The sequence below is a fragment of the Pleurodeles waltl genome, chromosome 3_1, assembly GCF_031143425.1.
Source record: "Pleurodeles waltl isolate 20211129_DDA chromosome 3_1, aPleWal1.hap1.20221129, whole genome shotgun sequence".
Taxonomy (NCBI): Eukaryota; Metazoa; Chordata; class Amphibia; order Caudata; family Salamandridae; genus Pleurodeles; species Pleurodeles waltl.
In genome coordinates this window covers 384,120,782-384,147,398 of record NC_090440.1, presented here as the reverse complement: position 1 = coordinate 384,147,398, position 26,617 = coordinate 384,120,782, and the positions used below count along the sequence as shown (strand labels likewise).

At 46.6% G+C, this 26,617-nt stretch overlaps 1 protein-coding gene across 4 annotated transcripts in view; it reads right to left on the bottom strand.

The window, feature by feature from the left end:
* The window catches only part of EFL1 (elongation factor like GTPase 1), a 770,553-nt gene that overhangs the window by 686,232 nt on the left and 57,704 nt on the right, over positions 1-26,617 (bottom strand). The gene's annotated exons all lie outside the window — the stretch shown is intronic.

Below are 26,617 nucleotides of genomic sequence, written 5' to 3'. Positions count from 1 at the left end.
ATTTCCCCAAGGGGCAGTAAACTTACAGGCTGGTGGTTATCAATATGTATTATCCTTAATCAACACAATCCTTTAATTAACCTTAATTAAACACACACCCTGCAAAGTCTAGCAGCATATCTAAGTTAATTAAACTGGAGTATGAGGGGGAAATAGAAAGTTCATGCTAAAATGTTAATCAGTAACAATAAGACTGGAAATTAATCATAAATCTAGGAAAATTAAATATTCATCAACTACAGTAGATGTCCATCTTTAGGTGGAACATAATTGTACTATTTATGGAACGATTTCCCCTTCAAAGATTTTTTCAGACAGTGTCTCAGGGCGCAGAAATGTTGTGATTTAGTGGGCCTTCTGACAATCACACACTCAGAACCTTTTAGCAAAGTCAAGTCGACCTCTAACAGTAAATTGATGTAGAGGATAAAAGCTGATTGAGTAGCAACATGCGTGCCTTGATAAAACAAGACGTTCAAGTGAGGAACTGAGGCACTGAACTGGATATAAACAATGCTAGAAAGACAAGTATTTTAAGAACATTGACAACTGAATACCCATTGTTACAAAACTGGAAAATATTCCACCCTGCAGGGCCCAAGTCAGAAATAATCTTCCACTATATATATTGCAAATGACAATAAGAGAATAGCATCAACACTAAATGAAGTACACTAAAAACAGTCAGCCTCCACACTTTTGAAAGGTGAGGGGTCTCTTTTTAAAAGATAATTCCTAGAGTCGTTTATGGAGCAGTTCCACATATTAGATATCTTTGAGAAATATAAGGGCTAAAAGGGGACACAGTATTTTGCTCTTAAGAAATACCAGGCAACAAGCATCCTGAGGGCTTTGCAACTTCTTCTCAGGAGCATTTAACTTCACATCAAACAATTTCAGATGTTCCAGTCAGGTTGGCATCTGAAAAACATTCTATCTTACTGCAACTTCAGTAATCAACATCTTGAAATCAATTTTAAAAGAGGTAAAAGGGATCAACAGTCACAAGAAGTTATGGTCTCACATTTAACAACAAATAGTTCACAAACACCATTATGGGATCGGAAAAAGATGGTCTCGGAATTTGGGAAGAAACACTAAGCTTTGAATTCTGCTACTGCAGTAACCAAATACATATAGCTGCAATAAAATTCATGCAAGAATGGTTAAAAAACAATTAAGGAGCTCCTATTTGCTTTGTAGGGATCCTGAGACATGAAGATTTCTGAAACTCAATTGCACTGCTCAAGGATTTAATTAAGAGGTTAATTTGACCAGATTTCACAGGAGACCTCACAATTTAGCAGATGCATTACACACCTTCCCAAATTTTAAAGCATGCTAAATATTTCTGCATGATTTTGAAAACTAGCCACACGAGAGAATAGAGGGATAGAGCCATCTAAAGTACTGACTTTTAAAATCAATAATAAGTTTGTTTTGTTAGATTTTTTTCTGATGCATCAATTGAGACTGCTACAAGGAACAAACAACTAAACGCAACGATCCCACTATTAGGTACAGAAGAAGCCTAAACAACTCTCTTCCAACAAGATAAATTGAAAGTATTATTCAAAGGTCAACCTAAATTCTTCACATGTCAATTCAGCACAGCACTTTCCTTTCGGAGGCACTAAAAAGGAGCTACCACAACAAAGAACATCCCAAAAACAAGGATCACTCATCTTCAATAGAGCGGGGACTTTGTTAGGTACAATTCTAAGGCACAGACAGAAGGAAAGAGGATGCCTATGGGAAGGCCTTAGTAAGCTAGGCCTGAGTGTAGGAGGCTGGACTGGCTTGTAGTGAGTACCAAGGGGTACTTGCACCTTGCACCAGGCCCAGTTATCCCTTATTAGTGTATAGGGTGTCTAGCAGCTTAGGCTGATAGATAATGGTAGCTTAGCAGAGCAGCTTAGGCTGAACTAGGAGACGTGTGAAGCTACTACAGTACCACTTAGTGTCATATGCACAATATCATAAGAAAACACAATACACAGTTATACTAAAAATAAAGGTACTTTATTTTTATGACAATATGCCAAAGTATCTTAGAGTGTACCCTCAGTGAGAGGATAGGAAATATACACAAGATATATATACACAATAGCAAAAATATGCAGTATAGTCTTAGAAAACAGTGCAAACAATGTATAGTTACAATAGGATGCAATGGGGAAACATAGGGATAGGGGCAACACAAACCATATACTCCAGAAGTGGAATGCGAACCACGAATGGACCCCAAACCTATGTGACCTTGTAGAGGGTCGCTGGAACTATTAGAAAATAGTGAGAGTTAGAAAAATAACCCTCCCCAAGACCCTGAAAAGTGAGTGCAAAGTGCACTAAAGTTCCCCTAAGGACAAAAGAGTCGTGTTAGAGGAGTAATGCAGGAAAGACACAAACCAGCAATGCAACAACTGTGGATTTCCAATCTAGGGTACCTGTGGAACAAGGGGACCAAGTCCAAAAGTCACAAGCAAGTCGGAGATGGGCAGATGCCCAGGAAATGCCAGCTGCGGGTGCAAAGAAGCTTCGACTGGACAGAAGAAGCTGAGGTTTCTGCAGGAACGAAAAGGGCTAGAGACTTCCCCTTTGGTGGACGGATCCCTCTCGCCTTGGAGAGTCGTGCAGAAGTGTTTTCCCGCCGGAAGGACGCCAACAAGCCTTGCTACACGCAAATCGTGCGTTTGGCGTTTTTGGACGCTGCTGGGGCCCAGGAGGTCGCAAATTGGACCTGCAGAGAGAGGGGACGTCGAGCAAGACAAAGAGCCCTCACTGAAGCAGGTAGCACCCAGAGAAGTGCCAGAAACAGGCACTACGAGGATTTGTGAAACGGTGCTCGCCGAAGTTGCACAAAGGAGTCCCACGTCGCCGGAGACCAACTTAGAAAGTCGTGCAATGCAGGTTAGAGTGCCGTGGACCCAGGCTTGGCTGTGCACGAAGGATTTCCGCCGGAAGTGCACAGGGGCCGGAGTAGCTGCAAAGTCGCGGTTCCCAGCAATGCAGCCCAGCGAGGTGAGGCAAGGACTTACCTCCACCAAACTTGGGCTGAAGAGTCACTGGACTGTGGGGGTCACTTGGACAGAGTCGCTGGATTCGAGGGACCTCGCTCGTCGTGCTGAGAGGAGATCCAAGGGACCGGTGATGCAGCTTTTTGGTGCCTGCGGTTGCAGGGGGAAGATTCCGTCGACCCACGGGAGATTTCTTCGGAGCTTCTGGTGCAGAGAGGAGGCAGGCTACCCCCACAGCATGCACAAGCAGGAAAACAGTCGAGAAGGCGGCAGGATCAGCGTTACAGAGTTGCAGTAGTCGTCTTTGCTACTATGTTGCAGGTTTGCAGGCTTCCAGCGCGGTCAGCGGTCGTTTCCTTATCAGAAAGTGAAGAGAGAGATGCAGAGGAACTCGGCTGAGCTCATGCATTCGTTATATAAAGTTTCCCCAGAGACAGAGACCCTAAATAACCAGAAAAGAGGGTTTGGCTACCTAGGAGAGAGGAAAGGCTACTAACACCTGAAGGAGCCTATCAGCAGGAGTCTCTGACGTCACCTGGTGGCACTGGCCACTCAGAGCAGTCCAGTGTGCCAGCAGCACCTCTGTTTCCAAGATGGCAGAGGTCTGGAGCACACTGGAGGAGCTCTGGACACCTCCCAGGGGAGGTGCAGGTCAGGGGAGTGGTCACTCCCCTTTCCTTTGTCCAGTTTCGCGCCAGAGCAGGGGCTAAGGGGTCCCTGAACCGGTGTAGACTGGCTTATGCAGAATTGGGCACATCTGTGCCCAACAAAGCATTTCCAGAGGCTGGGGGAGGCTACTCCTCCCCTGCCTTCACACCATTTTCCAAAGGGAGAGGGTGTCACACCCTCTCTCAGAGGAAGTTCTTTGTTCTGCCATCCTGGGCCAGGCCTGGCTGGACCCCAGGAGGGCAGCTGCCTGTCTGAGGGGTTGGCAGCAGCAGCAGCTGCAGAGAAACCCCAGGAAGGGCAGTTTGGCAGTACCAGGGTCTGTGCTACAGACCACTGGGATCATGGGATTGTGCCAACTATGCCAGGATGGCATAGAGGGGGCAATTCCATGATCATAGACATGTTACATGGCCATATTCGGAGTTACCATGGTGAAGCTACATATAGGTAGTGACCTATATGTAGTGCACGCGTGTAATGGTGTCCCCGCACTCACAAAGTTCAGTGAATTGGCTCTGAACAATGTGGGGGCACCTTGGCTAGTGCCAGGGTGCCCACACACTAAGTAACTTTGCACCTAACCTTTACCAGGTAAAGGTTAGACATATAGGTGACTTATAAGTTACTTAAGTGCAGTGTAAAATGGCTGTGAAATAACGTGGACGTTATTTCACTCAGGCTGCAGTGGCAGGCCTGTGTAAGAATTGTCAGAGCTCCCTATGGGTGGCAAAAGAAATGCTGCAGCCCATAGGGATCTCCTGGAACCCCAATACCCTGGGTACCTCAGTACCATATACTAGGGAATTATAAGGGTGTTCCAGTAAGCCAATGTAAATTGGTAAAAAATGGACACTAGCCTGTTAGTGACAATTTGAAAGTAATGAGAGAGCATAACCACTGAGGTTCTGGTTAGCAGAGCCTCAGTGAGACAGTTAGGCACCACACAGGGAACACATACATGCACACCTATGAGCACTGGGGTCCTGTGTGACAGGGTCCCAGTGACACATACATATAGGCCACAAACTTATGAGCACTGGGGTCCTGACCAGCAGGATCCCAGTGACACATAACAACATACTGAAAACATAGTGTTTTCACTATGAGCACTGAGGCCTGGCTATCAGGATCCCAGTGAGACAGTGAAAACAGTGACAAACACCCTGACATACACTCACAAACAGGCCAAAAGTGGGGGTAACAAGGCTAGAAAGAGGCTACCTTCTCACACTGAGGTTGTAGGCAAGTGGGCAGAGAGGGTCACGGTGGGGGTTGTGGAGGTCAAAGAGGGGGTTTGGGAAATGGGGGAGAAGGTAATATAAAAATAGGCAGAAAATGTTTATAAGCAATTGGGTTGAAATTCTACAAATACAGACTCATCTGAAGGAGCATCACAAGAAGAAATAAGCAGACGAAGCTGACAACTCTTACTCAAGAATAGGGGTGTTCACTATTATTTCCTGTCAAGCCAACAACCCACTAACAAGTGGAAGGGTAAAGCATTAATGAGGTTGGTGGGAGAGCATCATCCCAATGTTATTCTCTTACAAGGAACTCACTTCAAACCAAATATATCTTTTCGGGTTTCTTATGGGACAGCTCCTAAAGAGGTAGTTATTTTAATCAGAAAAGGCCTACAGTTCGACTTACATGAAACAGTTTCAGATAAGGAAATCTGATCGGTATAGGTTACGATTTAGATGTGTATTATCCCCTTTATGTTAGTAAGCTATCATAGTCCTACCAACGATGGCTCTCACCTGCTCAGGGATCTGTTAATTAATTTAATGGTGATAACCGGTCTAGTTCTTTTGGAGAAAGATTTAGTTTTTTGCAGTCAGTAACCTTTGAGTCTTTAAGGGAAGATAAACAAAATACCCAAAATAGATCACATGGTTACTAAATTTAAATAACACTATGGCCTTACAGATCTCTGGAGAGATGACAATCCACAATTAAAATAATTCACGTCACTTTATGAGATTTGTTTTAGCAGCTCAACTAAACTTATTTCTGAATTCACACAAATAAAAAGGGTTAAAATAACTTCCAGTACTTTCTAAGATCATGCAATCTTTTGGTTTGAAATAGAGTTAGAACGGATAGGCACATGTACTAAGAGATGGCTCTTCAAACAACTATTGTTATAAAATGATAGCTGAGCTGAAGTCACAAGATGGTTTATGAAAGAATTCATCCAGATTATAATAGGATTGACCAGGCTACTTCAAGGCTATCCCAAGAGGAAGAATCACTGCATGCAACATTAATCAAGAACAAAGAAGAACTAAAATCTAGCCAATGGAACACAAAATACCGACAGCAGCTCTGGATATGTTTTTTTCCTGCTTGATCCTGAGCACACGTAGTTGGGAAAAGGCAAAATCTGTTCATGAGGATTTTTTGTATTCAAGAAAAGATGGTTAGAACAGAATGGTAGGACATAGTTATGAAAAATGTGAATAAAGTGTAAAAGTGTTATCATGATCAGGCAAAGCCAAGACAAATAAAAACAAAATACCTAAACTTATTGTTAGAAAGTCAAACCAAATAGCTAATAATCAACTCCAGATGAAACAGATGTTTGGCACATTACAAAGCTATATACCAACCGGATACAAACACTTATGCAGATAACAGAATTTCTAGTCAGGCTACAGAAAGATAAATTAACCAGACCTCAGGTGCAGGAAAATTATAATGCCTATTACTGAAAAACAGTAGGTTACAGTCAGATGGTAATGAAAGCTTTATAGCTAAATTAAAAACTCCATTAACTTTATATTTAATAACACCGTGATTGGCGGAGGCATAATTCACACATTATCACACATTCTCAGAAGCCATAATGGTTAACTTGTTGTAAAAAAGGAATCAGAAGGCCCAAGCTCCTATAGTCCTCTAGACAAACCAGCCTACTAAATTCAGATTACTAATTATTTACAAAAATACAGGCTACTAGATTAGCAATCCAGCTACAAATTTAGTCCACTGAAAGCATAATTTTTTTATTCCTGGGATGCACATTATAGCAAATACTAATTAGCTCACTGAAGCAATTCCATTTCCCTCAATAGCAAAACTTAAATTTTATGCTGATGAATTAATGACATAGTTAAAAGCGGAGAAAAAAACAAAACTGAATTGGCTCTGTAAAAGATTCAAAGGTTTAGTGCAATCAACGTCTACAGAGTTAATCATTAAAAAAATCAAAACACAGCTGTTTAATACCTTTGCATATGCCCTTCCCCAAATTTAAGATAAAGCTATTCAAAGGGTAGAATGTACAATATGATTAGCTTCATAAATTAAACCAACACCTTTTTATACACAAAAAAGGCTTATTAATATGATTGCTAACTAGAAAGAGTAAGAATTTGCGGAGTTGCATTAATAAAGATGTCAATGTTTCCATTATGAATATTTCAATTTCTTAATGTACTTCATAAATTATAATCAAAATCTTGTATTCGAACTGAACAAATGTTTCCACCTTGTCTGAGACTACCAAACTTGAAATTGTCAAGAAACATTGAGGACTGGCTATGCAAAATCTTACACTTTATTACTCAGCATCATTAGCCAATATGATATCAAGGTTTACTATAGATTACCAGTCTAGTTGTATTGAAAACACCACATTACAAAGAATGTCTGACAATCTGAGACAGTGCTTCCCAAACATTTTAGAACCACACCATTCGATATATCTTTATCAACTGGGGCCAAGATATTGATCTGCCCATAGAGTCAGCTGCTGGCTAGTGGCATCTGTCCACTAAAGTCATAAAGCTTCTGAAAACTCTTGGTGTTGATACCAATGGCTTTAGCAAATTTGAAAAATCCATTCTGCAGCAGAAAATGAAGTAAGGACTCATATCAATTTTTTTGTTAAAACGAGGTGTAATGGTGCATTTTTGACTCCATATATTTATATTGCAATTTTATATAGAGCGAAAACTGCCCAACGGCATGAGAGTGTTTTAGATGAGCAGCAGAGTACATAACACAATGTCAGATTAATTTTATTTTAAGCATAGGAGATTAAGTCAGTGGTTCCCAAACCTTTTTGACCCACGGCTCCCTTGACCTTTTGGCCGTTGGTCACGATTTCCCCTTATGTTACATTTTTGGGCAGGTGGGGGTGATGCAAGACCAGACTTGGTAATACTTCCATGTTTCTCCCTGAAAATAACTGTGATGAAGCCGATGAAGGTATTATTATAATCATAGGTGTAACAAAATAAATCTATAATATTTGTTTAATAAAAAACTTTATTTATTCAAATAGTGCCTTTGGTATGGTCTGATACATAAGTCACAAGCTTCTCCAGAGCCTGTGGGTAGAACCCTGGACTCAAGAACAATAAAGAGTTGACCAAAGGAAGGCAGTCTGACATGCAGTCTCTGGACATATTTTAAAGCAGCAGGTCTCTGCACCGCTCTAGATCAGAGATGACAGTGGACTTCGATGTATATCCCTACCGCCTTGTTTGGGATGCGTGGCTTTATTAACTTGAGTTGAACTAAATGCACTGGGCAACAATTTAGAATGGATTTTAAGTGGTTAGCCCAGGATTGGAACCAGATGACCTCTGTGACATGTAGTTATGTGGTAACACTGATGATAACGGGTTGAAAGCACAATAGTTAAGCTGTCTCCCATTTGGCACACAAACAAGCTCAAGAACATAAACACTTGCATAGGACTGATGTTTACAATAACAATGTCTCTAACACATATCCTCGGCTTGACTGTAGTGCACACATCTCCAGCATGGCTCCGCGAAAGCACATTCAGCCGACAGGCTCAATCACTCTGGTGTTGTCAAATAAACTCCTTTATGGAATGCCATACGCTCCTGTCACTCTGAGCTCTTCCAAGGAAAAGGGCTTGGCACCTGAAGTCTCCACTAAGGGGCTATCCATCTGTTAGATATTGAAAGTGTACCAAAAGAATAAAAAAAAATCATGCTCAGTATGAAAATAATTGAGCTTGTGTAGATGTAGAAATCTCAGGTGCAGAGGCTGGCAAATATGCACACAAGCAGCAACACCAGCCCGATTACATCACAGCACGATCAGAAGGATGACAACAAACGAGAACTAACCAGAGGGACTGCACTACAGTATCTCCAGTCACTGAGCAGAAGATCTGACTCCAGCCCGGTCCGTTCATTTCCTGACCTTCCTTGCATCTCCAGCAAAGAACAGAGGTAATAAAGATAGAAAGCGGACTGAACGAGATGCTGCACAAATCATCCCATTTAAAAGTTGCCACTGAAAGGTCAGTGATACTGGAGCCTTTTGGCTACAGAGCATTTATGTTTTTCCCCTGGCTGGACTTTCCCACCAATCACATAAAAACCTAAAAGCTGCTGCCTCTCAGTAAAACGCCCAACACCCCAGAACGGTCCCCTCCTACTGTGGGAAAAAAAAAAATCAAAAACAATTTCCACAGTCTCGAAAGTGTTTCCCAGCCTCTCGTTGGCCGGTATTCTAGGTTGTTATATCTTAGCAGACTATGGTCTGCCTTATCAGCTGAAGACCTGCCAGATTCCCTGGGAAAGTAATCAAAAAAGCTATAGGCAAACCACGCCCATATCAATGCGAGTGTTAAGCTAAAGCAGTCGTTCCTGAACTGTGTTTGCGGTGCACATGGCAGCGCACAGATTGAGAACGACTGTGATTTGCCCAGAGACAACTTCAGGACCCAAGCATGGTTACCCAAATCCCAAATTGGCAGCTCTGGCAGTTAGACCACATCCATAGTTCTCAATTTATGTGTGAAAGTCATACACAAGTAAGATGATTTTGTATGATTATGTACAGTGAGCACATTCTCTGGTGAAAAGGGTTTGTAAAGTTAAAGAACAGCAGCAAAAAAACATTGGCAGGTTCACCCCATGTCTTGCTTGGGAATACTTCCAATGGTTTATTTTAGAACCGGTCTTAGCTACATGGGCCCATATGTATAAAGGCACTTTGCATTTCCTAACGGCGCGAATCGCAATCTTGGGCCGTTACAAAATACAAAATGCAATTTTGCTATGTACGCTAATTGTGACTAATCGCACAATGGGCATTTAGGAAATGCAATTACCATTCCTTCAGATCAGGTGGTAACCAGGTGCAAAATATAGAAAGGCACTAGACACTTTCACAATGGCAGCTGTGTACTTTCTGGCAAGGAGGATGAGGATTGTGGCTTGGAAAGACAGAATGAGTAGGAGACAGGAGAGGATTTTTAGGGTGAGGGTCACACTGTTTGAACTGACTGAAGAGGATATTTATGAGAGGTACAGACTTAGTAGTCATGTAATTCTTGATTTAATTGCTGAGTTACATCCTCAGCTACAGGGCCCAAGATCCCAAAGCAATGAAATCCCACCATATGTGCAGGTATTGTGTTGCCTACACGTCTTAGCTTCTGCTAGTTACCAGGGGGTCATAACAGTGGCACGGGTGTGCCACAAAGTACCTTTTCCGGTTTCTTTCGCAGGTTTCTGTACATCATGGTGAGCAATCTGAACCAATACATATCTTTTCCCAATACTCCCCAATCACTACAACAAACCAAATTGATGGTATACAGGGTAGCACAGTTCCCCAATGTTATAGGCTGTGTTGATGGCGCACATATTGCCATATGACCTCCTTCAGCAAATTAATTCATATACAGGGACAGTAAAAGCTTACACTGACTCAATGTGCAAGTAGTGTGCGATGCCTCCTGTATCATAACAGTCATTATGGCCAGTTTCCCAGGCAGCACCCACGGCTCATTCATGTTCTACCACAGTGTAACAGAAAACTGATTCCCACAGGGTGAATATGGCAATATTTTCCTATTAGGAAAGAGAATCACATGCTCAATGAATACAGTGGACAAGATGGTGTGATGTGACCTGGGGCTCCTTCTCCATTGCAGCTAGCCACTGTTCTTGCCCTTTCTCCAATTGATGCAGCAACCGAGACAACCGTAGCAGATTCCTGTTAACAGTCCTTAATTGTTTTGTCTGCAGAAACTGCACAGAAATGATGGACTTCCCCCAAGCCACCACAGCCGAACGTTCTGACATGTTGTTAGACACGTTCTCACTGTGGATTGTTGAATGATGGCCTCTGCACTGTGTCCTAACCACAGATGTTGTGGTGTCCCTGCTTTGAGATGGTACCTTGTTACTCTCCATAAAGGGGGGCAGAGGTGATATGGTTGCTCTCCTGGCACTTAGATTCGGTAACGGGCTTAGTAGATGGTGATGTTGTGTTCTCAACTTCAACATGTGTGTCTGTGGCCCCTTCAGCATCAAAAGCTGACACGTCCTGGGTGTGATCTGTGGAAATGCATGTATATAGTTAGTGTAAATAAATGGCTTATGTTTCCACACAATAATGTTTTATTTGTGCTTCATGTGGGTGCAACATGTTTATGATGTACATATATGTTTGCTGTAGTCCACAGCACAGGAAGCACCTTATTTGTACTACAACTCCCATGATGCATTGGCAGGGCAGGGCAAGCATCTCACTGAAGTTATTAATGTTGTGATTTTTGGATTTGCTAACATTATGTTAAGTAAGTATAGGAAGGATAACTGGTGCCTGCACAACTGAAGGTGTCAAAGTTAGACACTCCAACCACACTTTCTGGTTCCAGAGTCCCTTGATTGGTGTCTACATGGGAGTGCGGGGTGGTGGTACAGGTCCGCCATCTGTTCCACAGCCCTCAACCATCCTGCTGGCCACCTTCTCCTTAGTGCAGGATTGCAGGTCATATCATCTCTTACGTTTCTCTGGGATGGACCTCTGGGTGACACTTAGGGAGTTCACCTTTTCCAGGATGTTGATAAAGATCTTTGTCTTTTGGCTCTGTGGTTGGTCATATGGGAGACACATTCCTAAATCAGGAGCTCCAGCTCCTTCGCAGACAATTTAACCTTTCTCTTCCTGTTCCCTAAATTCTTGTTTTATCTTCTTTTGACATGGTGCTATCCTGCAATTGCCAAAAGCACTGCAGGTAATAAGCCAGGTGCACTCCTCACTTCCAACTGCTTCCTAGACTTCTGGGTTGTTGCCACACCCTGTATTTGTAAAATTCCTGCTCGGACATCTCATTCTGTATCAAGAATGTGACTTTTCCTAACTTGCGATTTCTCATTAAGAAATCACAATTTTGTGATTTCCAAAATTGTGATTTCCTAATTGCAACTGAGATTCCGCTATTAGGGGAATCGTCGGGTACGTACATACTGTTCTGCAATTCCCAATAGCGATTTCCATGAATTCTCAATTTGGAAATCGCAAATCGAAAATTTCTTACCTATGGCCCATAGTTCGGCAACTTTGCACCAGTGGTGCTGGAACAAATTTCAGACTGGGGGGAGCTGACATAAATGGTACATCACTGAAGTCACGGGACTGTGAAAATCCTAACTTCACACAAGCAAATGTATTCAGCAGGGGTGTAGAATGTAGTTGGTGGTGCTTTTTGGGGCACAAATTCACAAATATATTACAAAAGCATCATGCAATAGCCCACCATTGTTTACAGACACCACATTTTACATTAAAATAGCCACTAAATCTGCAGACATATAGGCCATCATTACAACCCTGGCGGTCGGTGACAAAGCGGCTGGTGGTAAATACCGCCAAATTATGACCATGGCGGAAAGAGCTCAGACAGACAGCCACTTTACCACACTGACCGACGAGGCGGAATCAACAGGCACCATGGCGGTAGCCACCAACAGCCAGGCGGAAGCCAATGTTCCGCCCACTGTATTATGACAGGCCAATCCGCCACCTTTTCCGGGATGGTACGTACGACATCAAAAGCTTGGCGGAAACACTGCACAGAAGGGAAACGGCACACCATTGGAGACTCAGGGAAGATCCATGCCGCCATGGAGCCTGAACTGCTGATCTTCCCCATGATTTTCTACGTCCTGCTCCACCACGAACACCAACGACGGCAAAGACGACCACGGTGAGTACAGCCACCTAGAACACAGGGGAGATGGGGGGAGGAAAAAGTGAGTGACACAGACCCGCAACACCCCCACCCCCAACACCATACACACAAGCAGATGCAGTAACATAACATATTTACCCCGTACCCCTCAGGAATAATGCAAAGACCACAGGAATAGATGAAAGTGAGTGTAATAATATAAATAAAGTAGAAATACGTACATCCAATCTAAAAGTATATACATATGTACAAATCAAGGGACACTGCCCAGTCCTCAATGTTCGTGGGCCACAGGGCCACATTACAAAGTCCAAGGCCCTACTTGACTCCTGCAACAATACAGAGAGAACACTGCAGGGGCATCAGTTCAAAAATAGGCAGGAACCTCAGGAGAATGGGGAATTGGTGAGGGGGTGGGCACCTCAGACGGCAGATGGAACAACACCACTGGTCCTGGAGGGGGCAACATGCCCTGTGCCCTGTCCTGGGGAGTGCAAGGCCACAGTCTCTCAAGTGGGTGATTTGCCACTGCTTGGTCCTGGAGAGTGCAAGGCCACAGTCTCTCAAGTGGGTGATTTGCCAACTGCTTTGTCCGGGGGAGTGCAAGGCCACAGTCTCTCAAGTGGGTGGTTTGCCCACTGCTTTGTCCTGGGGGGTGCAAGGCCGCAGTCTCTCAAGCGGGTGTCTATATCACTGATTCTGGAGGGGGCATCGTGCTCTGTGATCTTCATCCTGGGGAGGATGGAGTGAGTGGGTGCCATACCCACTAGTTCTGGAGGGGGTATTGTGCCCTGTGATCTTCATCCTAGGGAGGATGGGGTGAGTGGGTGCCATAGCCACTGTTTCTGGAGGGGGCATCGATCCCCGTGATGCAGATCTTGGTGAGTGCAAGGTCACAGTCTCTCAGATGGGTGTCATACCCACAGGATTTGCAGGGGGTAGGCCGCACAACAGTCCATGGACGCAGGACTACAGACTGTCTTCCGGCAGTGACGCCTGCTCAGTGGTGATGCTGCTGATGCTGTTGCTGGTGGTGGGGGGAGGCTCCAGTCCACCCCATGCAGCCTCGGACGGCTGCCCACTGCTGGTGGTGGTGCTGCTGCTGGTGATGGTGGAGGAGCAGGCTCTTGCCTATCCCCTGCAGCCTCAGATGACTGTCCACTGCTGGTGCTGCTGGTGGTGGTGGGGGAGGGAGCTCCTGCCCATCCCCTGCAGCCTCAGACAGCTGCACCACCATGGTTGGTGGTGGGGGCTCCCACTGAGTACCAGCACCAGGCCCCTTGTCCTTTCTGCCTGTTGGTGCAGGCCCCTTGCCCTTCCTGGCAGCAGCTGGGGATTGCTCCTTGCCCTTCCTGGCAGCAGCTGGGGACTGCTCCTTGCCCTTCCTGGCAGCAGCTGGGGACTGCTCCTTGCCCTTCCTGGCAGCAGCTGGGGATTGCTCCTTGCCCTTCCTGGCAGCAGATGGGGATTGCTCCTTGCCCTTCCCAACAACAGCTGGGGATTGCTCCTTGCCCTTCCTGGCAGCAGCTGGGGGTGGCACCTCGACTTTCATGGCAGCAGCTGGGGAGGGCTACTTGCCCTTCCTGACAGCACTTGGGGCAGGCACCCTATCCGTGTGGCTGCCTGGTGCCTGGGATTCTTTCCCACTACAAGCTGCTGTGGACACTACTGGGCCCGTGGACTGGGTGGCTGAGGTGCTTGCCTGGGTTTTACCCACCCTGGCCAGTCAGAAAGGACTGGGGGGGTGGGATAGGTAGGGAAGAGGTCAATGATGGAGTGGAAAAGCTTTTTAGGGACAATGGGGCCGGAAGAGGGAGAAGGTCTGGGAGTGGAGGACGAGGGGTGGCTGTAGGAGGTGTCTATCTGTTGTGTTTGGGTGCAGGTGCATGTGCTGGATGCTGTTGTGAGGTCGCTGGCTGTTGGGTGTCTGAGTGCTTGAGTTTGTGTACTTTGGGAGGAGGAGGCACTGACACAGTGGGAGAGGACACAGGGGATATGTGCATGGCTGTTGGGGTGGTGACTGCCAGTGAGGTGTGACTTCTGATAGGTGTGCTGGTGATGGAGGTAGTGGATGAGGATGTAGTGCATGCAGGTGTGAGTGTAGACGATACTGGGAGGGAGGTGGAGGAGGAGGAGGGGGAGGCCACAGTAGAGGCAGTGGATGTTGGTATGTCTGCATCTGGATGGTGTTTGTGTGAGTGCCTGTGGGATGAAGTGTGGTGCCTGTGTTTGCCTGTGCCACTCTTGTGTGTTGTCCTGTGTGCATGCTCGTCTGCCTGTGTGCTTGGGATAGGCTGGGGTTGAGGGGAATGGGATTGGGTAGAGGAAGTTGGAGGGGAAGGGTGGAAACAGGGACAATGGCTGCCATCAGAGAGGAGGCCAGAGCCTTGATTGATCTCCGTTGGGCCGCCAAGCCAGTGTGAATGCCCTTCAGAAATGCATTGGGCTGTTGCATTTGGGCTGCCAGCCCCTGGATGGCATTCACAATGGTTGACTGCCCAACAGAGATGAATCACAGGAGGTCAATAGCCTCCTCATTCAGGGCAGCAGGGCTCACTGGGGCAGGGCCTGAGGTGCCTGGAGCGAAGGAGATGCCCACCCTCCTGGGTGAGCGGGAACGGGCAACTCGCTGAGGGGCTGTTGGGAGGGGGGTGGCGGCTGTATCTGTAGCTGGGGTGGGCATGGAAGTGTCCGCCACCACCAGGGAGGTTCCATCGGAGGAGGTATTTGTGTCCGAACTGTCCCCTCCAGTCTCCACTGTGGTGCTCCCCTCGCCCTCCATCCCACTGGTGCCCTCACCGTCGGTAGACTCTGCCTCCTGGGTCCTGTGGGATGCATCTTCCTTCGTCGCTGGTGTCTCTGCTCCTTCGCCAGATGATGCTAATGCACATAAGGACAGGATGGCAAAACAAAAAGGGGGGGAGGGAGACAAAGGATACACTGGGTCAATGGCTGCACCAACACCACCGTTGGCGTACACAGCACCCTCACACACAGGGAACAGCCCTACGCACTATGCAATGCACTACCAGTAACAATGCTAGTCACCAGGGCATGAGGAGGGACACATACCGCCAACTACAGCATACCTGGGACCCACACAGCCCTGCAATAGTGGATGCCTACTAGCTAGGTTGCAGGAATTTCACATCAGATCCCTGCCCAACATGGGACCTACTCTGCAATGTCAGCCCTGGCCTGGGGGCACCCACAGACACACATCACCCACCCAGATACCACCCCACCATGTGTACAATGTAATGATGGGCACTGTGTACTCACCCCCTTGTGGCTGCTGTGATGCCTTCAAGCGCACATCCAGCTCCGGATAGGCCACCGCCAGTATGCGGGCCATCAGGGGGGGGATCAGGGTTCGACGGGAACCCCTTCCTCGTTGGGAGGCCATCCCCAGATGCACCTCTGCCATCTTCTGTGCCCAGCGTCTCAGGTCCTCCCACTGTTTCTGACAGTGGGTGCTCCATCTGCCGTAGACCCCTAGGGTCCGCACGTCCTTGGCGATGGCACGCCATATACCCTTCTTTTGATGGGCTCTTAACTGCAGAGGAAATATACACAGGGAAAGGTATTAGACCGTCCTAGCTGTTACACTCATGGCCCACCATAGCCCTTCTGTAGGAAGTTGGCTCTGTATATACTATCTCAAAGTGAGAGATAGTGTGCACAGAGTCCAAGGGTTCCTTTTAGAGGTTGATAGTGGAAAAATTAGATAATACTAATGCTCTATTTTGTGGTAGTGTGGTCGAGCAGTATGCTTATCAGAGGGTAGTATTAAGCATTTGTCGTACAAACACAGGCAATAAATGAGGAACACACACTCAAAGACTCAACTTCAGGCCAATAGGTTTTATATAGAAAAATATATTTTCGTAATTTATTTTAGAACCACAAGATTCAAGATTTGAGGTAAGTACATAAAATGCAAGGTACTTCACACAGGTAAGTATAGAACTTTGATTTAAAACAGTAGTACACACAGTTTTGGTTAAAATGGCAATAAGCTATTTTAAAAGTGGATACAGTGCAAAAATCAACAGTTCCTGAGGGAGGTAAGTGTGGTTGGGTTTCTCAGGTAAGCAAAACACTTACACGGTCAGTCTCCTGGGCATAGGCAGACCACTGATGGGGGTTCAAGGCAACCCCAAAGCCACAGCACCAGAAACACAGGGCCGCTCAGGTGCAGAGGTCAAAGGAGGGCCCAAAACACATAGGTGTCTGTGAGGAACGGGGGTGCTCCCGTTCCAGTCTGCTAACAGGTAAGTACCTGCGTCCCCGGGGAGCAGACCAGAGGGGTTTTGTAGAGCACTGGGGGGGGGGCACACAAGCACACAAAACACACCATCAGCGGCACAGGTGCGGGCGAGTGCAGTGTGCAAAGTAGGCGTCAGGTTTGCTATAGAAAGCAATGGAGGGACCCAGGGGTCACTCTGGCAAAGCAGGGAGGGCACACAGGGGCTTCTCGGGCCAGCCACTGACTGGGCTAGAATGAGGGCCGCCTGCTGGTCACTCCTGCACTGGTAGGTGGTTCCTCTCAGTCCTGGGGGCTAAGGGTGCAGTGCTTGATCCAGGCGTCGGTTTCCTTTGTTACCAGGCAGTCGCGGTCAGGGGGAGCCTCTGGATCCTCTATGCAGGCGTCGCTGTGGGGGTGCAGGTGGAGTCGACTCAGGGTGTGCCCGTCATTCGGAGTTGCCTGGGTGTCCTCTCTGCGGTGTTTGTTGCCCTGGACTCGAGCCGGGGGCATCGGGTGCAGAGTGTGAAGACTCACGCTTCTGGCGGGAAGTGAGTCTCTTTAAAGTTGTTTCAAAGTTCCAGGTTTGTTGTAGTTTCTGAACAGTGCCGCTGTTCTCAGAAGGTTCTTGGTCCTTTGGGTGCAGGGCAGTCCTCTGAATCCTCAGAGGTCGCTGGTCCCACTGGATGCGTCGCTGTGTAGGTTCTTTGAGTCTGGAGACAGGCCGGTAGGGCTGGGGCCAAGTCAGTTGTCGTCTCCGTCGTCTCTGCGGGGCTTTCAAGTCAGCAGTCCTTCTTCTTGTTGTAGGTTGCAGGAATATGATTTCCTGGGTTCAGGGTCGCACCTAAATACTGAATTTAGGGGTGTGTTTAGGTCTGGGGGAGCAGTAGCCAATGGCTACTGTCCTTGAGTGTGGCTACACCCTCCTTGTGCCTCCTCCCTGAGGGGAGGGGGGCACATCCCTATTGGGGGAATCCTCCAAAACCAAGTTGGAGGATTTCTAAAGACAAGGGTCACCTCAGCTCAGGACACCTTAGGGGCTGTCCTGACTGGTAGGTGACTCCTCCTTGTTTTTCTCATTATCTCCTCTGGACTGCCGCCAAAGGTGGGGGCTCTGTCCAGGGGGCGGGCATCTCCACTAGCTGGAGTGCCCTGGGGCATTGTAACACTAAGCCTGAGCCTTTGAGGCTCACTGCTAGGTGTTACCGTTCCTGCGAGGGGAGGTGTTAAGCACCTCCACCTAGTGCAGGCTTTGTTTCTGGCCTCAAAGAGCACGAAGGCTCTCACCCCAGGGGGTCAGAAACTCGTCTCAGTGGCAGGCTGGCACAGACCAGCCAGTCCTGCACTGAAGAATTGGGTCAAATACAGGGGGCATCTTCTAAGATGCCCTCTGTGTGCACTTTTTAATAAATCCAGCACTGGCATCAGTGTGGGTTTATTAGTCTGAGAAGTTTGATACCAAACTTCCCAGTATTTAGTGTAGCCATTATGGAGCTGTGGAGTTCGTTTTGACAAACTCCCAGACCATATACTTAATATGGCCACACTGTATTTACAATGTCTAAGAATAGACTTAGACAATGTAGGGGCATATTGCTCATGCAGCTATGCCCTCACCTGTGGTATAGTGCATCCTTACCTATGCCACAGGCAGTATTTTGTGTGCATGGCATCCTGAGGGGGATGACATGTCGACTTTGCCATTTTCTCCCCACCAACACACACAATCTGCAATGGCAGTGTGCATTTGTTAGGTGAGGGGTCCCTTAGGGTGGCACAACACATGCTGACGCCCTTAGGGATCTTCCCTGGTCACAGGGGCCTTGGTATCACTGGTACCTTTTACAAGGGACTTATCTGTGTGCCAGGGGTGTGCCAATTGTGGAAACAATAGTACATTTTTAGTGAAAGAAGACTGGTGCTGGGGCCTGGTTAGCAGGGTCCCAGCACATTCTTAGTCAAGTCAGCATCAACATCAGGCAAAAAGTGGGGGTAACTGCAACAGGGAGCCATTTTCCTACACCTTCCCATCTCCTTTCACACAGACATGGCCCAGCATACGTGCGGCATGCTGCCCAGGGCCATCCACCAACCACCCCCCACACGAGGCCTTCACACACAGCACTCCATGCATTCATGCCCCATGCTTCGTGCTCACAGTGTACTCACCTGTTGGTCTGGAGGCCGATAAAGCAGTCCATACTGGGGTAGGATCCCATCCACTAGTCTCTCCAACTCCGCCAAGGTGAAGGCAGGGGCCCTTTCTCCAGTCACACAGGCCATGGTAGGTTCCAGACACAGGTCACAGCAGCACATGCAGTGTAGGTCCTCTCCTGTTGAAGGTCAGGTAGCAAGTGAGTGAACAGATAGAAAATGGCGGTGACGTCTGCAGCGGTGCATACTGTCACCACCGGCGAACATCACCATTGGCCACTATACCCCATAGGGCCCAATATTATCCAATGAGGCGTTATTATCCCGACTGCCTCCCACAACTGCGCATGTCAGCGGAATTACCTCACTTCCACCTGCCCCGCCATACAGTACAGGCGGACACCGTTTCTGGGGGGTGGGTTGGGGAGGGGGGGAGGAGCCTGGATCATACCTGCGTCACAGATCACAACTGTACATAAAGGACATATGCCACTAATACATTTAAAATTCACATCATGTATTGAACTGTAGTGGCTACAATGTACAGTTTATGACCGGCTCCTCACTCTTTTGCCCAGAAGACTGCAACCGCTGAGGATAAATAGAAAATGGAGACATCCCCCTGTGTACAGACCCCTGGTGGACTTGGCAGCAATGGAGGACAGGCACATTATCCTCACCTACAGACTTGACAGGGCCGCAATCACGGAGCTGTGTGCCCAAATGGAGCCTGACCTGATATCTGCTATCCGTCACCCCACTGGGATCTTCCCTCTTGTGCAAGTCCTATCTGTGCTCAATTTCTTGGCAACTTGTTCTTTCCAAGTGACAGTGGGCTTGGCAGCAGGAATGTCACAGGCAATGTTCTCAACAGTGCTGACAAGTGTGTTGGATGCCCTGATTAAACTAATGTGCAGCTACATTGTTTTCCCCCAGGTGGAGGATTTGCCCATGGTGAAGGCTGACTTCTATGCAATGGGACATATCCCCAACATAATTGGGGCGATTGATGGAACACATATTGCATTTGTACCCCCCCCCCCGCAAAATGAACAGGTCTTCAGAAATCGAAAAAGTTTTCACTTGATGAATGTGCAGATGGTGTGTTTGGCCGACCAGTACATCTCCCATGTCAATGCTAAGTATCCTGGGTCTGTGCATGATGCCTTTATCCTAAGGAATAGCAGCATCCCAAATGTGATGGCCCAACTACAGAGGCACAGGGTGTGGCTAATCGGTGAGCCCTGGTTCCCACCCAGTGGATGTTAGTGTATGGGTATGGTGTGGGCCATAAGGGATAGAGTGTGGCTAACAGTTGTCCATCGATATTTGCAGGTGCCTCAGGTTACCCCAACCTATCATGGCTACTGATCCCTGTGAATCCCAGGATAAGGGCTGAGGAACGTTACAATGAGGCACGTGGGCGAACAAGAAGGATCATTGAGCGTACATTTGGCCTCCTGAAGGCCAGGTTTTGGTGCCTCCATCTGACTGGTGGATCCCTGTGCTATACACCCAAGAAGGTCTGCCAGATAATCGTGACATGCTGCATGTTGCATAACCTTGCCTTGAGACGCCATGTGCCTTTTCTGCAGGAGGAGGAGGAGGCTGAAGATGGCCGTGTGGCAGCAGTGGACCCTGCGGACAGTGAAGATGAGGAGGCAGAGGATGAGAATGAGGACAACAGAACTCCAGTGATTAGACAATACTTCCAATGACACACGGGTAAGACAGTGTAACTTCACATTTCATTGTCATTTTTTTGTTTCACATTGTCACTGGCAGGCTGTGATTTGCCACGTCTTTGGCCACTCACTGTACCCTTTGACAACTCTTTTTGCAGATGTTGGTGCCCCACTATCAGTCCTGGTGTGTTCACTGCAGCCAACGACAGGTTTTTCCTATGTAAACATTACTGTACAGTTGAATTGCAATGTTTAAACCTTGTTAAACGAATACATACTTAAATCATTTGACATACTCCATACTTGTATTTTTTTAAAGAGTGTTTATTGAAGAAAAGGGAGAAGTGCAATGGACTGGGGTGATGATGGAGGAAAGTCCAGGGCATAGTTCTAGTCAATTTGTAGCACAGGTGCATTGCCCAAGGGGGCATAGGAAGGGGAGCAATGGCAGTTCAAGGTGGACAGGGTGACAGAGTGGGACACAATGGTGACAATCAGTAGAGTCTCATTTCCTGGCGGGGTCTTGGCAACAGTCTCTGGCTTTTGACTGGATCGCAGGGAACGTTTGTGGGGTGGTTCACCTTCTGCAGGGAGAGGGGTGCTGGTGGCCTATTGGTCCTGTGGCGGGCCTCCTGTCTACTAGCGGCAGCGGAGGTGGAGGGCTGTTCAGTAATCTGGCTAGTGGCAGAGGCCCCTGGTGTGACACTGCCTCCCTCATAATGTTGGCCATGTCTGCCAGCACCCCTGCAATGGAGACCAGGGTGGTGTTAATGGCCTGCAAGTCCTCCCTGATCCCCTGCTCTGTCCCTCCTGCAGCTGCCTGTTCTCCTGCACGTTGGTCAGGATCTGGCCCAGCGTATCCTGGGAATGCTGGTATGCTCCCAGGATCTCAGTGAGTGCCTCCTGGAGAGTCGGTTCCCTGGGCCTGTCCTCCCCCTGGCGCACAGCAGTCCTCCCAGCTTCCCTGTTGTCCTGTGCCTCTGTCCCCTGAACAGTGTGTCCACTGCCACAGACCCCAGGTCCCTAATTGTCTTGGGTTCGTGGTGTGGCCTGAGGTCCCTGTAGTGGTGGACACACTGCTGATTGACATGTCCTGGGGACAGAAGTATGGGCACGCTGGGTGGGTGCTGTGGTGGTGTTTCCTGAGGGGGAGGCTCTGTGGTGGTGTGTGACTGTGCCTGGGTAACCGACTGTCCGGAGATCCCTGATGGGCCAGGTTGGACATCCAGATCGAAGGCGAGCAGAGTCGCTGTCCTCACTGTGGGCCTCTTCTGAGGGGGGACTGGATGTTGCAGGCACCTCTTCTCCGGTGACATTGGCTGGGATACCTGTGGGGATGTAAATGCAGTGTTATTGTTTCTGTGTGTGACATATTGTGCATTGGTGGGTTGCCCTCTATTGTTGTTATTGCCCTGGCAGCTTTACCTTGTGTGAGTTATTTGGTGGGCTAGCTGATTCTCTCTAGTGTGCATGCTTTAGTGAGTGGTGTCCATGTAGGTCTGTGAGTGGTGTCCATGCATTGGTGGTGCACGCGGGCTTGGCATTGGGATGAGTGGGTTGTGATGGTGGTGTGTGTGGGAGGTGGGGGAGTGATGGGAGTGAGGGTAGTGAGGGTAAAAGTAGGGGTATGTGATGCAGGTAGGGGGGTGATAGTAGTAAACAGTTGATTTACCAGAGTCCAGTCCTCCTGCTACTCCTGCCAAGCCCTCAGGATGCACGATTGCCAAGACTTGCTCCTCCCATGTTGTTAGTTGTGGGGGAGGACGCGGGGTCCACCACCAGTCCTCTGTACTGCGAGCTGGTGTCTTGCTGCAATGGAACGTACCTTCCTCTTCCTGATGTCCTCCCTTGTTCTGGGGTTCTGTCCACGATCCTCCACCATAGCTCCATCTTCCTAGCAATGTATATCTACTGCAGCTGTGCTCCAAATAGCATCCTCTACCAGGATGATTTCCTCCACCATGATCCTTAGCTCCTCCCGAGAGAATCTGGGGTGTTGTTGTGGTGCCAGGGGTGTTGTGTGAGTATTGTGGGTGAGGGTGTGTAGGGTGATGTGTTGGGGTGTGTGTTGTGAGGTGCGTGGGTGGTTTATAGGTGATGTAGTGTGTGTGTCTGGTCTTGTCTGTGGTCGTGATCTTTGGTGTGGCGGACTTGTGTGTGTGACTGAATAGTGACGGATTGGTGTGTGTGTGTGTGTGTCATAATATGGTGAACGGATATCCGCTGTGGCGGCAGTTAGCATGGCAGTAAGTGGGAATTACCGCCAATGTCATAATGAAGGCCATAGTGTTACTGATAAAACTATATAGCACACAAATGAAAATGTGTGGAAATTGTGTTTCAGTGAATATTTATCACTTACATATCACCAACTGAAAGTGTCTTGATTTGATCATATTAAAATCTTTGTTTCCATAACATTTCAGAATTACAAAAAAAATGCACTTCACTTTTGCTTTCCTAACTGCTCTTATACTCGGATATAGCTGTACAATTAATTTACTGGTATTTAAATTTTGTTGTGTGTTAAAAAAAATGCAATCCTACAGCCTTTACTTTCACACTCTATGTACTCCCAGTAAGATTGACACATAGTTCACTTTAAAAACTCTTCTGCTTTTGCAGACTGAAAAAGAAAGGTAAACACCAGTATTAATATTAAAGGAATATGTAGCAATTTTTCACCTGACATTTGACCTCTGTCTTTGAGTGCCCATCAAACGTGACAAGATTAAAAACAAAATTTTAAACCGGCTTTCTTCATTATTTCTTTGCGATCCACCAAGGGGTCAAGACACACGGTTTGAGAAACAATGATCTAAGCTACCTTAAATAAAACACATTACCCAAAAAGAATAAGATATAAGACTATGGAAGCATTGCTGAGGAAAGAAAAAAAAAGTTATTTATTCACATTAATATCCCTGTTATAAACATTGGAACTATGCCACAAAATTCTAAAGAGATATACCTTTATCTGGATTTAAGAACCAGAAAATGGGATGATCTGGGTTTAAGTCATGACAGAATTTTTTTTATAGAAGAGAACTAGAAACATTGCCATTAAATTAATATAGGCAGTTCTGAAAAAAGAGCTAAATGTACTCATATCTACAAATTAAACCTTGTTTTAAACATTACATAGGTAATTCCAGGAAGGAGTTTGAGAAGAGATGAAAGCCTTATTTGTGGAAAGAAATATCACAGTTCCTAGGTCCTGCTTAGTGCTAATTTCAGATGCACAGATATGTACACTAAATGGATGACTGACAATACCCTCAAAATTCAGAACATATTTAATCCAATATTTTTTCTCTAGGATACTGCAATTAATCCATATGGGATTGATAGCATATGGTTAGGGGTTGCCCAAACTTAGAAGTCTTCTAGCAATTTATAATTTTTTAAGTGTTTAGTTGAGTTCTTATACTGTTTCAGCTCCTCTAATTATGTTACTTGTTTATGTGACACACAAAGAAATGGAGAGATTAAATTAATTTTCGCTGCTTCTTGCTAGATCAGTAGTAGTTCAATTGTAGCAGTCAGCGCAGGTCTCAGCTTTTCAAAATAGGATGGATAAGATGATGTAAGCCAAAAGTATGGAACTTCTCAATGGCAAGAGAATTAATTTGATTAAAGTACATTTCTAAAACTTGTCACTATTTACCTGATGATGAAATGTTAATGGTTATAACGAAAGGTTTATATCTTTATGTTCATTTTTCCTCACAGGTATACCTATAGCAAGTTGTTTATCAATTAATAAGCCTAAAGTACAAAGTCAATGTAACTTCTCCTACTTAGACCATTAAAAAAAAAAAAAAAAGGACGCTCAATCTCATGCTTATATCTCTCCCTCTGCTGCTATTATGTAAATTATCCGGACACTTTGTGCCTCATTACGAGTTTGGTGGGTGGCGCAGGCCGCCCGACAAACTCAGTGGGTCGGAAGAGCACCAGTTCATTTTTCCGTCCTCTGGCCCTATTATGAGTTTCCTGCTGGCCCATCGGAAAAACTACCCACAACATTGATGCTGGCTCGTAATCGAGCCAGGAGCAATGCTGCAGTGCGTCGGGTGCAATAGCACCAGTCGCGCTTTTCACTGCCTGTAATTCAGGCAGTGAAAAGCGCGATGGGGCTGCCCATGGGGGGCCCTGCACTGCCCATGCCATGCAAAAGCTGGTGGACACAGGAGTCATTATCCCCAGGGAAGTGCTGCCCTAGGCAGATTAAGACTGCCATCACACCAGGTCGTCGCCCGGCGAAAAAGTGGCAGTGCCGGCAGTCAGGCCATGGCGCTTTTGCCACTGTCATAATGTGGCTGTCAGACCACTGCTTAGGATCGACAGACTAGTAATGAGGGCTTTTATTTATTGGGGAATTTGCTGCCTGAATAAATCACCAAGTATATCCATATTACATTTCATTCATTCCTTATACCCTCCAGAGTATCATCATCAAGAAACTCCTCAAAATTACCTAGAAAATCTTTATTAAACACTCTGATATTAAATATACCGTTTTTTTTGCCTAAACCTGTTCATTTGTTGATCTCCTACTTCTATTATGCTATTCAATATGAGCTTTGAATGCACAATTCTTTCTTTTGGCCACCAGCGTCCATTCGTTTCAGCTTCAATAAACCGAGTTTAAAAAAAAATGACAAACATAAAAAATGCAATTTAAAACTACTACTTCCATAACTTATCTATTCACTGCCATCACTGATTCATCATCACGTAGACTCTTTTGTTAGTCAACTGTTTGCTATCTCCAGTACATACCTTTTTCATTTAGTGAACTAACAACGATAAATAAGGTTGGTAACACCCTATACACTTTGCTCGAGTGTTATTGCATTGCATTTTAAAGTGATGTCTTCAGAGTCTTTCCATAAGAATGCCTGCAACAAATATCTTTGTGAAGTCAGCAACATAAAGTACACAGAAGGCATCAAGAGAGCACTCAGTACATCATTAAACGTGACATTTGAGGCTCACATGCCATTTTAAAATATTAATCTAAAGTAGCATTATGTTGATTCAAGTGTAGCATTTGCCACACAATCTGAACAAAGAACTCATATAAGCAGTCAAAGCAGGGTCGGAGAAGTCAAAAAAGGGCTGGATATTGCACATCTACTAATAAAAACGGAATTATTCAGGCAAGGCAGTCTGCTTTTCAAAGTCGGCTTCAATGCTTCTGCATATAGGTCCTAGGTGTGGTTCATGTGAGTGTAGCAGAAGCATTAGCCTTAGTACTAGTCTGGCTGTCTGAGGACCACCAGCCCCGCAGTGACGGTCAGATCGCAGTACTCCAGGATTACAACTGTCGTCCTCACTAGGAACGTGGTTCCCGATGGGTAGACGGTGGTCTGAGTTGTGATCAGCCATGGCGCCACTGAACTCACCATTGCCGTGCTGATTACAACTCAGCTTTCAGCCAGCATTTCAAAGGCGGTCACACCACCATGGAAAGACTGGAGGCCCCCCTGCCCAGCACCCTCGGAATGCTTTGCAGGTGGTGCGCATTCAGAGTGTGCTGTAGTGCTAGGGTATTGGCCTCAGCTCCCTTATTGGAGCCGGAACCAGTAACGTAGCACTGTTCCCGCCGGGCTGACCAGCGGGACCGTTGTAATACAATGCTCCAGCCGGTGAGCCTGGCAGGAACTTGTAATACAACTGGGGGGTGGGGCATCGGCATGAAGGTGTCATCCTCCCTGCAACATTGACGGTCCTGTGGTGGGACAGCCAATGTTGTAATGAGCCACATAATCCTTACCCTTGCACAATAATTTTACCCATCCAATAGAATGCCTCTATGACTCACCAATAAAGAGAGTGGCCACACATTCCAATGATTTAGCCA